The 14,858-nt window shown below is 38.0% G+C and overlaps 1 pseudogene; it reads left to right on the forward strand.

The window, feature by feature from the left end:
* Window positions 1–12,383: 12,383 nt before the first annotated feature.
* LOC148009388 (threonine synthase, chloroplastic-like) lies at window positions 12,384–14,700 on the forward strand (annotated as a pseudogene).
* Window positions 14,701–14,858: the final 158 nt, after the last annotated feature.

Consider the following 14,858-nt stretch of genomic DNA (forward strand, 5'->3'; position numbering starts at 1 on the left):
GGCCATCTTCTTGTGGGGAGGAGGGCCAGATGCTGCCTCCTGGAGAGAACGGCATAAGGGGGGGGTTCATCAAGGCGCTCGGGAGGGAAGGGCGAACCCTTCTCATCCCCGCGGAAAAGCAAAGAAATAGGCAGTGCGTTGCATAGAACCATGAAGGCCACAAAGGCGAGCTCTCGTTTAGGGGCTCCCTTGGAGGTGAGCTTCCTCCGCTCGAGGGAGCAGCCAGGGCAACCTTCCACGTATAACCAATCCTTCTCGACGTTTGTGTCTTTTATCTGCAATAGAGGCTCCTGATGGTCTGCACTTGTGCTATACGTCCCCATGGACGATTGATAGAATTGCAGAAACCTAGAACCGGTTGCCTGTCTTTCCTCTCCAATTAGTGTTTCATGATAAAGCATGCACGCTATTCCTGGATACAATGCGAAGCTCATGTCATTGTTTCATAAGTTTCATAGCTTATATTTCATATTTTTCATGTGGTTTCTTTTCCCTTAATAATTTTTTCATGTGGTTTTTTTTTCACGTAAATGAATAATTTTTCTACTATGATGATCTTGCAAATTAATCCATTCTTGTGCTTTCGGATGTTGATATTTCCATTTATTCAATCAAGGTTTTATTCAATGCTTTGGGATGTTGATATTGCATTATTCAATCGCTTCATGCTGCTCGTTCTCATCCATTATTCAATCAATGTAAAATTTAATGCTTTTGGATGTCGATATTTCAATTTATTCAATCGATGTTATTCAATTACTATTTCATTTAATGCTTTGGTATGTTGGTATTGCAATGCTTCATGATGCTTGCCCTCGTCGCGTCTATATTCTAGCTGATAATAAATTGTTTTGTTTATATTCTTTCCAGCTGATGAGGGTCTCTATTCCGGCTGATGACAAATTGTTTCGTTTATATTCTTTCCTAATGAGCGTCTAAATTCCAGCTGATGACACATTATTTCATTTATATTCTTTCCAGCTGATGAGCGTCTATATTCCAGCTGATGACAAATTATTTTATTTATATTCTGTTCATGGGGCCCCACATGTGTTATGTTGTCTATAGAGCGGCGTCGTGAACCGTCTCTATAGACCTTGTGTTGTTCTAATATCACTATAACGTTTTTCTTTAAGTTTTGATGTGACAGATATACTGCTTACATCCCAAGTTCAGTTGAAGGAATTTCTTGGAGATTTTATCTTTTGCAGTGATGTCGCTTATCCTACATGTTGTATATTTAGGAGGCCTCTGAATAGGCTGTTGTAATTCATGAGTGATGTAGCTCCTTTGATGCCTATGAATAGGCTCTTATAAGTTCAACTTTGTAATTTTATATTTTGAATATTAATATAACGGTAGGCCTATAAAGAGCTGTGGGTTTTTCCCTTGAGCCCCCAAGGGTTTTTTTCATCCATAGTAAGGGACATTTATTTGAGCGGGGGATATTAGCTATATATAGTCTGTCTATATATAGCGCCCCAGGTCCCCTCTATATATTCCTATCATGTGTGCTCACTTGATGCACTTCTGGGGTTCCACTTCTGGTGTCTCGTGTCTCTCTTCTCCTCTCTCTTCCTCCGTTCCTTGTCTCCCTCGCGCACTGTTCAACACAAAATAGGGTAGAAACTGCACAAGGACAGAAGACTATGGGCTAAAGTTCTAAGGATAAGTCTATGGATGATGAGTTTGGCATACTACATGTTATGACTCCAAAGATAAAGAGTTCAAGAAATTATGTTCCAGCACATGTAAGGATGATTGAGACACCACCTAATGCATCTCATTTGTGGAGATTAGATAAAGTAGGGTATCTAGTATTTAGCATGTAGAGTCTACTTTTTTTGAAGAGGTGGTTGGAAGCAAAGATTGGAAGAATGCTATGGATGAGGCAATGGATGTATTGATAAAGAATGAGATATGACATCTATTTGAGTTACATTATGGCAAGAAGGCAATTAGCTGCAAGTGGGTGTATAAAGTCAACTACAAAATATATAAAGCAAGGTTGGTTGCGAATGGTTATGCACAAACATATGGTTTGGACTATGAGGAGACATTTAGTCCAGTGACTAAGATGACTACAGTGAGATCTACAATTATGCTAGCATCTATTTATGGCTAGAATTATACCAAATGGATGTGAAGAATGCTTTCTTAAATGATACATTGAAAGAGGAAGTATATGTGGACTAGCAAGAAGGGTATATACACACTAAATATTTGCATTATGTGTGTAAGTCAAGGAAGAAATTGTATGCATTGAATCAAGCATTTAGAGCTTGGTGTAAGAAGATCAACAAGTTTTTATGTAGCATGGTATTTCAATAAAGCATGGATAATTATTCACTTTATGTAATGCATATAGAGGATGGAATGTTTGTGATAGCCATTTACGTTGATGATCTCATCATAAAACATAGTCTTGAGAGAGAGATTGTTGAAGTAAAGCATGGGCTGCACAATGAATTTGACATTAAGGACCTTGGTTTATTAAGGTACTCTCTTGGCATTGAGGTGATTGAAAATCCACATAGAGTTTGGTTAGTGAAGAGGCAATACTCATTGGAGATGTTAGAGAAGTCCATGGAGAGTACAAATTGATTAGCATACTATTTTATCTCTAATAGACAGAGGCTATGGGGCATGTACATTCTATCTAGCATCATTATGATGACCCACTAGAGCATCTAATATAGGCTATCTAGCTAGTTGTATAGGAGCAAGATACTCCTCCTAAAATATCACCTTCCATACCTCAACTATCTACTTAGGCTACTTTTGCATCTTCTCCTTATGAAAAACAACATATGACTATGAATGAACTTCCTAGCTTGCATATCCCATATGTGATAGCCTATCTCAACTACATCCCCATAACCAACAAATATATATTTCACTCATTTAGGATCCAACTTATTGCATTTTTCCTTGAAAACATGGCAAAAAGCTTCACATCCAAAGACACACAAATAAGCATATGATGCCAATACCAGTGCATGGGAATCTCTTTATTAAGTGTGCAATAGTAGCAATTTCCTCTACTAAAAAATATTGTGGTAAGCTCATATGGCTAAGCATACTATAGACTCTCTCTTGAATCATCCTATTCATATGCTCAACAATACCATTTTGGGGTAGGTGTGTATAACGTGCGGTCAACTAATGCTTAATACCCACCCATCACAAAACTTCTCAAATTCTTTAGAGACATTTTTACCCCCCTAATCTAAACTTAGGCATTTCAGCCTATACCCAGAATCAAGCAAAAGCTAAAAGATAGCCAATGCATTTGATTTTTTCTTTATGGGATATGCCCAAACCTTATGTGAATCATCATCAATGAAAGTCACAAAATATTTTATTGCACTTAGATTTACATGGCATAAGACCACATACATCACAATGAATAAGAGCCAAATTCTCATCCATGTTCATAATGCCAGACTTCTTATGAATACTACATGTCTAAATCACCATAAATACAATGGTCACAAGAATCACGATATTTGTAGTCAAGGGGTAAAAGATACTACAAACAAGAAAGCATTTTCATTCCTTTTAAGGACATGTGCCCAAGGCAACGATGCTATAAAGCTAGATGTGGTATTTCAACCACAACCAAAACCTGGTCAATATATCTACATATAAATAAACAAGTGATAGAGGTTGCTACCTTGGCACCTTAAGCAAAGACAAGATTTCCATCAGTAATCTTCCATGCAGAATCACAAAAAGATACATGATATCCTATATCAGCCAATGTCCAACAGAGAGTAGGCTTTGGTTCAAAGTTGGAACATGGTATACATCATGCAAAACAAAAGTGCTACATGAAGCAAACTATAGTGTAACATCACCAATACTAATAATATCCTATGCTAGTCATTTCCTAGTCTCATAGAACTTGTCATGTTTTGTTATGAATGAAATTAAACCCTATATGTCATAACACGGAAAAAAGCCTCTGAATCAAGTAGCCAACACTGACCCACTAACTAGCATTAAGAGAAGAAGTTTCCAAGATGTAATCATCATCTAACTTAGGCTGCACTACATTTCTCTCTTTAATCTTTACATTGCACTTGGTATGGAAAATGTTGTGATCATAAAAAATTTTCTACACTTTTCCCTTGCCTTTGTTTTTGCACGTATCATCGCACATCTTATGGCACTACTACCAAATATGACCCTACTTATCATAGTACTACTGATATGTAAGAGAGGCCTTACAACCAAGTTACAACCACATGACTTACTATGAGACCGAGAACTTTATGAATCACTACCACAATAGTCATTACTATTCTTACCATCATGTTAGTCCCTAACAATCAATGCATAAGAAGTACAGGTTCCATCTACATTATTCTTGTTTATCTCCTCTATGAGTAAGGCACCCTTAACATCCTGAAGTTTCAAATCATCCTTAGGTATATTAGTATACATGGCACTACACAAAGTGTCCCATGACTCACGAAGTGTCACATACAAGAACAAGGTAGGGAGATTATCCTTAAACTCAACGCCCTATGAAGTCAAATGTTTGAAAATTGAATAAAAATCATTCAAATGTGCAGATACACTAGTCCCTTCCTTCATATAAGTGGGTCCATAACTATCAAGCGTTATCCTTACGTGCCACAACATTGAAGTACAACTCTTTAGACAATAGCAATATAAGAGTGGAGTTACATACCTCATCCAACTCATCCCAAGTATCCTAATCAATGCCTTCAAGCTTTACACTCTTGGTTTTCAAAGGCCTAACCTGCATCTTTTGAACCAATACTTTCCATATTTGTGTCTTTCAATCGGTGAAAATTTGTGCCATCAAGCTTTTCAACATTAAAAATAGTACTATCATTCGAAGAACCATTTATAATGATAGTATACCAATGTAAGATACAATAGAATGGACCATTGTTAATGATTACAAATAAGCCTATAAAAACTCAACCAAAACAAGGGAAAAAGAGGAGGGAATAATAAAGTATAGAGCTATCCACAAACTACAAACAATAGACTGTCAAACTACAATGTTTACTCTCCAAGTCAATGTAGAGAACTATAATTATAGTAATGTTGAAATAAAGATAGTTGTATATGTCAATCCAACTTTAGGTAAATAGCCAAGAAAGCAAGCTTCCACTACCAAGGATTCCATGGCATGTTATGCTTCAATTAGAGCAGATTGCATGTGAGACAGATATGGTTCTATGTTCCTTTTCTATGATTGGTGCACAGATCGGACGCAGGTAGCTCACGTAGTGAATTCCCAAAGGTCCCCAAGAACAAAGTACTCTACTTTTTAGCACAAACACCAATGTAAAAGCAAGCACGACATGAGACAAGAGACAAATTGGGTTGAATCTCCCCCATGCCTTGTGTGAGCGCTTCACAAAGCATGTATTTAATATATATTTCCAATCTTTTTGCTCAAAAATAGCCCAATTAGAAAAATATGACAAGCTTTTAGCTTTTGAGTTTGCTTTCTACCAAAAATAGGAAAATAAAGCTAATGGACGGTGCCCAAAGAGTCTGGCACGCCCAATCTCAATGTCCAAATAAAAATAACATATCCAGGCGCATAAGCGCATACAAAATAATAATAAATAGTCGATGTCTCTATAGACATAATCAAAATATAGGCGTGGCGCCTATCAAAATATAGTCGAAAGATCGGAAACTCGCTAGACGGAAACTCGCTAGACTCCAATGCTTTCCTCCGCCACTGCTGCTATCTCTACACATCAACTGAAGCATTCACAATCGTTAGTAAAATAACACAATTAAACCGACAAAAGTGAATACCTAGCAGTCTTCAGCTACATAAATAAATCAACTGGTTAGAAATAAATCCTAACCTTAATTTATTACGAGTGCGCACTCTAAACTCATAAACGTTTATTAATTTAATATGCATTTTGCGGAATCACCCGCTATGGAATCACCCATGTACACACTAAATTAATGAAACGCCCGAAAAGGACAGGCGTCCCCATCAACTTCTCGCACAAAGAATCCTCTTTGCGTATGAGCCCCGGTCATCTAAGTTTACGGAATCCACCGTAAAACCTCACGGAATCCACCGTGGAATATGCCTCCTGGCATCATACCCCCGGGGTGGGATAGCAATTGACCTCAATTGCTATTAGCTCAATGTGGAGCTAACAGAGTGGGGAAAGCATTTAGGTCTCTAGCGTGCATCCATTGTGCTTCCTCTACAGGATGGTTCTTAAATTTCACGAGATATCTAGAGTACCTTCGGCCAGTTCTAGTGGTCATGTAGTCAGTGTCTATGATGGCTTCTGGTTCAAGGATTTCAGTCTCTTCTTCTAGTAAAGGTGGGTTTTCATAGACAGGGTGGATAGGTAATTGTCCTCTAAATGGTCTCAATAAACTAATATGAAAGGTATTATGAATTTTCCAATGTGATGGCAGTTCTAACTTGAATGCATTGTCATTAATCTTATGAATGATTCTAAATGGTCCGTAGAATCTAGGGGCTAATTTAACAACTGGATGTCTATCTACACTTTGCAGTCTACGCTTTTCTATTCTAAGCCAAACATAATCATCTACTTTGAAATTCATGGCTTGTCTTTTCTTGTTGGCTTGTTTGGTATATGATTGTTGGGCTTTAGCAATCATATCCTTGACCTCATCAAAAATAGTGTTATGCATAACAGCAATATCATCGGCACTTTGTATTCTATTAGACAAAGATGCAACAGGTGTAGATAATCTATGTCCATAAATAACTTCGAAAGGTGCTTTCTTTGTAGATGTGTGAGGTGTATTATTGTAAGCAAACTGTAATAAATGCAAATGAGTATCCCATGTTTGAGGTTTAGAGATAGTGTATGCACGTAAAAGATCTAAAATAGTGCTATTTGTGGCTTCTGTTTGTCCATTTGTTTCTGGATGAAATGCAGATGAGAAATCAATCTTTGTGCCTAGATTTGCAAACAGTGTAATCCAGAAATTATTACAAAATCTAGAATCTCTATCTGAAATAATCACTTTCGGCAATCCATGGTTAGTAAAAATAGTTTTCAAAAATAACTGTGCTGCTTGTGATGCTGTTAAAGTTTTCTTACATGCAATGAAATATGCTTGCTTACTAAATCTATCTACAATTGTCCAAATCATGTCATGGTTAGATTTAGTATTTGGTAAGCCATTAATAAAATCCATAGATATATGTTCCCAAGGTTTAGATGGAATAGATAAAGGCATTAATAACCCATACTGTTTACCATGATGTCTTTTTATTCTTTGACAAATCAGACATTCAGAAACAAAATTAGACACATCTGCATCCATATGCGGCCAATAAAAATCTTCAGTTAACATGCGTAATGTAGAAATGATACCTCTATGACCTTGATATGGGGGACAATGAATTTCATTCAAAACAAATGATCGGAATGGAATAGTAACACACAGTCTCTTTTCAAAGAACATGAATCCATCATTATATGATAATGAATCAACAGGAATGAAATTATTTTGAGCTAATTTTTGCCAATCAGAATGAAAAGTAATATCCTGGTGATATGTGTCTTTCATAGCAATCAATGAATCAAAAGATATGATAGAAATGTTATGAATTGCAGGTCTTCTACTTAATGCATCGGCAACTACATTTTCTTTTCGAGGTTGGTATTGAATGATAGGATGGAAACTTTGAATGAATGAAGCCCATTTGATATGGCGGTCAGAAATTTGAGGTTGGCTAAGTAGATGTCTAATGCTTTGCTGGTCGGTCTTTATCATGAATTCTGAACCCATTAAATAATGCTTCCATTGTTTTAATGCTTGAACAACTGCTAAGAGTTCCTTGTCATAAGTGGAATATTTAAGCTCAGAGGGTTTCAGCTTAGAACTAGAATATGCTATTGGATGGTTATCTTGCATTAACACGGCTCCTATTCCTGATCCGCTAGCATCAGTCACAACTAAAAAGAATGGTCTGTTAAAGTCAGGCAATTGTAGAACAGGTGCATTGGTCAATGCACGTTTAAGTAAATCAAAGGATTTCTGCTGGTTTTCAGTCCATTGATAAACAATGCCTTTCTTAAGAAGTTTGGTCAGTGGTAAAGCAAGTAATGAGAAATTACGTACAAACTTCCTATAGAAACTAGCAAGACCAAGGAATGAGCGTAATTCATGTACATTTTTAGGAATAGGCCAATGCAATATTGCGTCAATTTTCTTAGGATCAACTTTTATTCCTTCTTTTGATACAATATGACCTAGATATTCTATTTCTGTCTTAAAGAATTCACTCTTGTCAGGATTTGCAAACAATTGATTTTCTTTTAGTAATTGAAAAACTAATGATAAATGCTCATAATGCTCTTTTTCACTTTGACTGAATACTAAAATATCATCAAAGAAAACAATCACACAATACTGATATTTTAGAAAAATACGGTTCATCATTCTACTGAAAGTAGCAGGTGCATTAGTTAATCCGAATGGCATAACTAAGAATTCGTAATGGCCAAACTGTGTCCTGAATGCAGTCTTAAATATGTCAGATCTATCTAACCTCACCTGATGATATCTAGATTTAAGGTCAATTTTACTAAAAATAGAAGATCCTTGCAGTTTGTCCATAAGGTCATCAACTCTAGGTATAGGATACCTATTCTTTACAGTGATCTTGTTTAATGCTCGGTAGTCAATACACATCCGATAAGTATTATTCTTTTTCTTGACTAAGAGCACAGGTGCACCGAATGGAGAACTGCTAGGTCGAATTAAACCTCTATTTAGTAATTCTTCTACTTGAGTCTGGATTTCTTTTTGCTCTATTTGATTGTGCCTATATGGGGCTTTGCAAGGTGGTTGTGTGCCAGGTATTAGGTCAATCTTATGGTCTTCTGGACGTGATGGAGGTAAACCTGGTGGTAGGTCTTCTGCAAAACAATCCTTAAAATATGCAAGAAATTCCTTATGCCTAGGGTGCATATGAGTTTCTTTTGCGTGCAATTCATTCACCCAAATGAGATATGATTTAGTATTCTTGCGTAGTGCACGTTTTGCTTGAGTATGCGAAAGCAGTGGAAACATATGAGATGCATGCATACCAAATAATGTAATAGATTTTCCTTGAAAATTAATATTCATTGTGTGTGTGGAATAATCTATATTGGGATTATGTTGGTGTCTCCATGGCATTCCTAGAATAATGTCGCTAGACTGTAATGGGACAACTAAGAAATTTCTTCTTTCAATATATGGACCAATTTGAATTTCTAAATTTTGAACTTCTTGTGTGCCATTGTACCTAGTGCCTAAAAATGCAGCTTTTATGCGATAGTGCGTAGGTACTGTATGCAATTTCAATTCCTTTACCAATTTTGCTGAAATAAAGTCATGCGTACTACCGTCATCATGCAATACAGTTCTTTCTTTTCCATGCACCATACATTTCATAGTCAACAATGAATGTAAAGTAGCCATACCTGGTAGAGTGTCGGAAGTAGTAGTAGGATCATCTTCTTCTTCAGTGAAGTCCGGCATATCCTCATGCTCGTCCTCGTCCATAGCTCCAAGGTAGTTGATATGTGCTGATGGCTTCTTTGAATGACAATTTGCTGCGAGATGGCCTGGCTGGTGACACTTGTAACATACGATGGGCTTGGCTTTGGTCACATTATTTGCAATGGCTGGGAGTCTGGGTATATTTGGATTTGCTTGTTGGATAGACTTAGGATTTGGATTGACAGTGGATGGTAATGCGGGTGGTTTAGGCCAATTCTTGCGGAAAGATGGTGATGAAAAATGACCTGGATTAAACCTTCTGAAATTTGAATTGAATTGTTTAGTTCCATAATTACCGTTTGCTTGGAATGGCTGTGGTCGTCGATCTCTTCCGCGTAACTTATCTTCAGTGTCGTGAGCTAAGGAGATAGCATCTTCAAGAGTAGCAGGCTTGAACATATTCACCTCAGCGTAGTAATGTCCAAGAAGTCCAGACATGTACTTCCGCTTATGGGTCGTCTCTGGTACGTCTTCAAGCATGCGTAGCTGTAGAAGTGCCTTCCAAAAACGCTCTGTATACTGTGGAATAGGCTCACGGTCGCGTTGTTGTAGTAAATCCCATTGCTTGATTGCCTTCTCATGAAATTGCGGTGGTAGAAAATTTTGCATAAACTTCTTCTTGAAATCTTCCCATGTAGCAGGACATTCTATGCTCTTGCGGACGACAGTCCACCAAAGTGATGCTCTATCTATCAGATGATTAGTAACACACTTGATTTTATCTTTCTCAGGATAAGTTTCCTCATGGAAATAGTCATCAAACTGGCTAATGAATGATAAAACAGTCTTTCCTTCTCTTATGCCATTGAAAGTGCGAAACTTGAAACTTCGTTTACTTATCTTGGATTCCTTGCGAATGGTTTGTGCTTCAAGAGTGGCGTCGATGGTACGGCGTATCAAATCTTCAACTTGAGGTTCTTCTTTATCAGTGGACGCTCCTTGTAGCTTTGTCAATTGCGCTTGCAAGGCTTGCCTAGCTCTTCGCTCTTCGTCTAATTGCAACATGATAAGATCCAGCTTTTGCTCCATGGTAGGCTCGGGTAGGTCGTCTTCAGCCATAGGATCATCCATATGTGGGGTAGTCATCCTGTAAAACTCAACAAACCTTTCTCACTCAAAATCAGTTAGCGGGATGAGCGTAGCTCAAATTTGGGGTTACAAGGCTATGTATTTTTGGGTATTTTCTTCTTCAATTTTCAGAAATTCTGAAATATTTCTGTCTCCGTTTGCTGAAAGTACTTCAACGAACTTGCAGATAGGTAAAACAGCTTGCTGCGAACAACTTTCCAGTTCTGAGTTTTTGCAAACGAACAAGTCTTCTAGGAGTTTCGAGCGTTAGTCAGTTCTGATTTAGTCTGACTTGCAGAGTTGCAGACTTATGTGACTTGACGAGTTCCAGACTTGCAGAACTTATTCGACTTACGAGACTTGAAGAACTTGATCAGAAAATACTTGCAGAACTTGACTTCTGTGGTGTGACCTGGAGTTTATAGCTTGCAGAGGTGACTTGCCTTAGATGACTTAGGGGAGTAAGTAGCTTAGTGCTTCTCAGGAAGCGTCGCGTTTTTTAGGACAAGAGGATGTCCACGGCGGAATTCGCGGCCTTCAGAACAGCCCGCCGTCACGATTTGATTCGTTTTTCTTTTTTTTTTATAGGCTTTAAGTCAATTAACTAAGCCTTTGAAACTTTGAGGTTTAAGCTTATTTAGCTATGGAAGATATGAGCTTATCTCTGATTGTCCACGACTTGATGAAGGAATTGAAGAAGTGGTCCTCCGCCGACAGAGAGTGGTCCTTCGCGATCTGAGAGTGGAAACAGGGGTTCTTGATCGCCAGAAGTCTGCCTGTATCGACGGTTCGCGACGAGATTGACTGTAGAGGCCGTTTGTTCCTGGAGCTCCGCCTTCGCCCGAGATTGGTAGCGATTGGAAGCCCTTGATCTCTGCTCCGCTCTGATACCACTGGTGCGCAGATCCGACGCAGGTAGCTCACGTAGTGAATTCCCAAAGGTCCCCAAGAACAAAGTACTCTACTTTTTAGCACAAACACCAATGTAAAAGCAAGCACGACATGAGACAAGAGACAAATTGGGTTGAATCTCCCCCATGCCTTGTGTGAGCGCTTCACAAAGCATTTATTTAATATATATTTCCAATCTTTTTGCTCAAAAATAGCCCAATTACAAAAATATGACAAGCTTTTAGCTTTTGAGTTTGCTTTCTACCAAAAATAGGAAAATAAAGCTAATGGACGGTGCCCAAAGAGTCTGGCACGCCCAATCTCAATGTCCAAATAAAAATAACATATCCAGGCGCATAAGCGCATACAAAATAATAATAAATAGTCGATGTCTCTATAGACATAATCAAAATATAGGCGTGGCGCCTATCAAAATATAGTCGAAAGATCGGAAACTCGCTAGACGGAAACTCGCTAGACTCCAATGCTTTCCTCCACCACTGCTGCTATCTCTACACATCAACTGAAGCATTCACAATCGTTAGTAAAATAACACAATTAAACCGACAAAAGTGAATACCTAGCAGTCTTCAGCTACATAAATAAATCAACTGGTTAGAAATAAATCCTAACCTTAATTTATTACGAGTGCGCACTCTAAACTCATAAACGTTTATTAATTTAATATGCATTTTGCGGAATCACCCGCTATGGAATCACCCATGTACACACTAAATTAATGAAACGCCCGAAAAGGACAGGCGTCCCCATCAACTTCTCGCACAAAGAATCCTCTTTGCGTATGAGCCCCGGTCATCTAAGTTTACGGAATCCACCGTAAAACCTCACGGAATCCACCGTGGAATATGCCTCCTGGCATCAATGATCAAGGTATGTCTATGAGATACATTGACATTTATGCTTCTTTGGAGATGGTGTCTAGAGTGGAAGTGGCTATCCCAACTAGCTTTCTAGAGGTTCTTTTGAGATGTTGGAAATATGGTGATGATAAAGCTTCTTTGGTGGCTATGGTGGTAAGGGCACATTGTGGTCATCTTGAGGTTGTTCTAGGGAGCTAGCAGATGGTGGATCTCTAAGATATGCCTATGAGCTACATTGACATTGGTGCTTCTTTGAAGATGGTGTTTAGAGTGGAAGTAGCTATCCCAAATAGCTTTCTAGATGCTCTTCTAAGATGTTGGAAATATGGTGATGATTAAGCTTATTTGGTGGCTATGATTAAGCTTATTTGGTGGCTATGGTGACAAGTTTTTAGTGTAAAGGGTTCTTTTATCACAACAATGAGTTAGTGGGATAGTCTATTTTTCCCCATTTTGATGGGTGCATTTGATGGTTGATACACTTTTGAAATAATTGCATGCATTAGGGCCACTAAAATAAAAATTTCCCTTGCTCATGTTTCAATGCATTTGTAGGAGGTACTCGCATTTATCATAGCTATGGAAGTGCTCAGAAGAATTTCCAATGCAAATTTGTGGCTACTACAAACTCCAATCAAAGGTCATTCACTTTCTTTACTAGGGTGTGCAATGGTAAATCACAATTACAGTATTATGCTTTGCATGAAACCTTTTTTCCATGCAAAGCTCAAAGAGAATATTTAATAACATAGTTATCTATCTAATGTAGCTTGCATAATGTTTTTTCTAGCTGAACTAGTAAGAAGAGTTAACGAATAGTATTTTTTGACAAATGTTTTTAGCTAAACCAGTAAAAAGAGGCGGAGTCTGAATAGAGCACTATTCGTGAGATCTGATCACCCATGGAGACTCGCCTCTTCTACTTCCACCTCTAGGAAAAATAAGGCAATTGACATTTGTGACAATGCGTGCCACCATGGTTTGTTTGAGCCACCTACTACCTTCTGTGCCAACTAAGTTCCTTTTAGTCCACATGACCCTATCGCGACGAGGGGTATTTGTTGGACAAGGTCATTTACAAAATCAAGGATGGTTTGCTTCTTGATGTTGAGCATGATATGGAGGCCCTAAGGAAGGTGATGTGAAGTACTTGAACTCTATTTGATTCCTATGTCAGTAAAACTACTTGGCCGTTTTGGATCAAGTGCTTGGAGTAAGGAAAATTGTGTACTTCCTTACATGGACAATGATGATATTGTAAATGCTTTTCAAGGGAATTTGAATTTGTTCCATGCATAGCAATTTGACAATGAGATGTTGAATTTGAATGACTTGTGGGTTAAGTAGTGTGGTATTAGTCACACATGGAGCTTTAAGGATCTTGGCATGACGGTCTTGTTGAGTCAAGAGAAGAGGTTAAGGAAAATGAATAAACCTCTCATTGATGTCAATTGTGCATCAACTATTGATACATCTGTAACACTTTCAACTTACTTTTCTGCAATTGGCATTCCTCCTATTGTGTTTCTTCCAGCGAACAAAATTTGAATTGCCCAATTGGTGCAACAAAATGCCAATGGGGTAGTCTTATTGAGCTTGGACACCAATTTTGATAGGTGCATGCATCTAATTTGAGAAGTGATAGAAGCAATGCACATATACTTGGCTAATTCTTTATAAAGCCTTGACTTGGAAGGCCAGAAAACTATAGCCATAGAGATTTTGAGTAGGACATTCCTCACTGGGTTATTGTACCTCGAAGAAATCATGGGAACATCTATGCTTTCTGTTAGGTGTTTATTACGTGCAAAGAACTTGTCTTGACTAATTGGATTCCCAGGCTAGTTGGTGCACAAGCTGCAATAACAAATGCCAATCCAGTGTATCTATATTATAAGACTAGGTGGAATAATTATACACCTATGAAGGCCAACCCCACTTTTGCATATGCTATTCAAACTAGTGCTTTAGTATCCATTGATCATGTAGTTTATGCCCTTTGAAATTTTGACAAGATTGTAAGAGGTTATAAAAGAAGAACCAATGGGTGATGGTGCTTTGGCTAATATGACTGAAATGTTTACTTGCCCATGTACTTACATGGCACTATCTGCCTTGATGAAGTTGTGTGAGGGGAATCTAATTGGGCCCAACCAATCATACTATTGTTATGAGTGCAGCTCAAGGCCTCATGTTCAGTCATTCCAAAATTGCTTACCAATTGAAGGATATACCAGACTTGCAGTCAAAGTATGCTACCCTCCCCATTGAAATAAATGTTAATTTAGGGTCTCTCTCATAGGCACATTTCTAAGAAGGAAACTAACCTAGAGTGTCAATATCTTTGAGGTTATTTGCACATTTCATGTTGACAAGTGGAATGTGCAACCACTATTTCTATGGTAAATCACATCTCTCATTTTGGTAAGAGCATGGTGTTTCAGATTTATCTTTATGGTG

The sequence above is a fragment of the Lygodium microphyllum genome, unplaced genomic scaffold (assembly GCF_053477565.2).
Source record: "Lygodium microphyllum isolate KBCC unplaced genomic scaffold, Lygodium_microphyllum_v1.1.10 scaffold_31, whole genome shotgun sequence".
NCBI classification, from domain to species: Eukaryota; Viridiplantae; Streptophyta; class Polypodiopsida; order Schizaeales; family Lygodiaceae; genus Lygodium; species Lygodium microphyllum.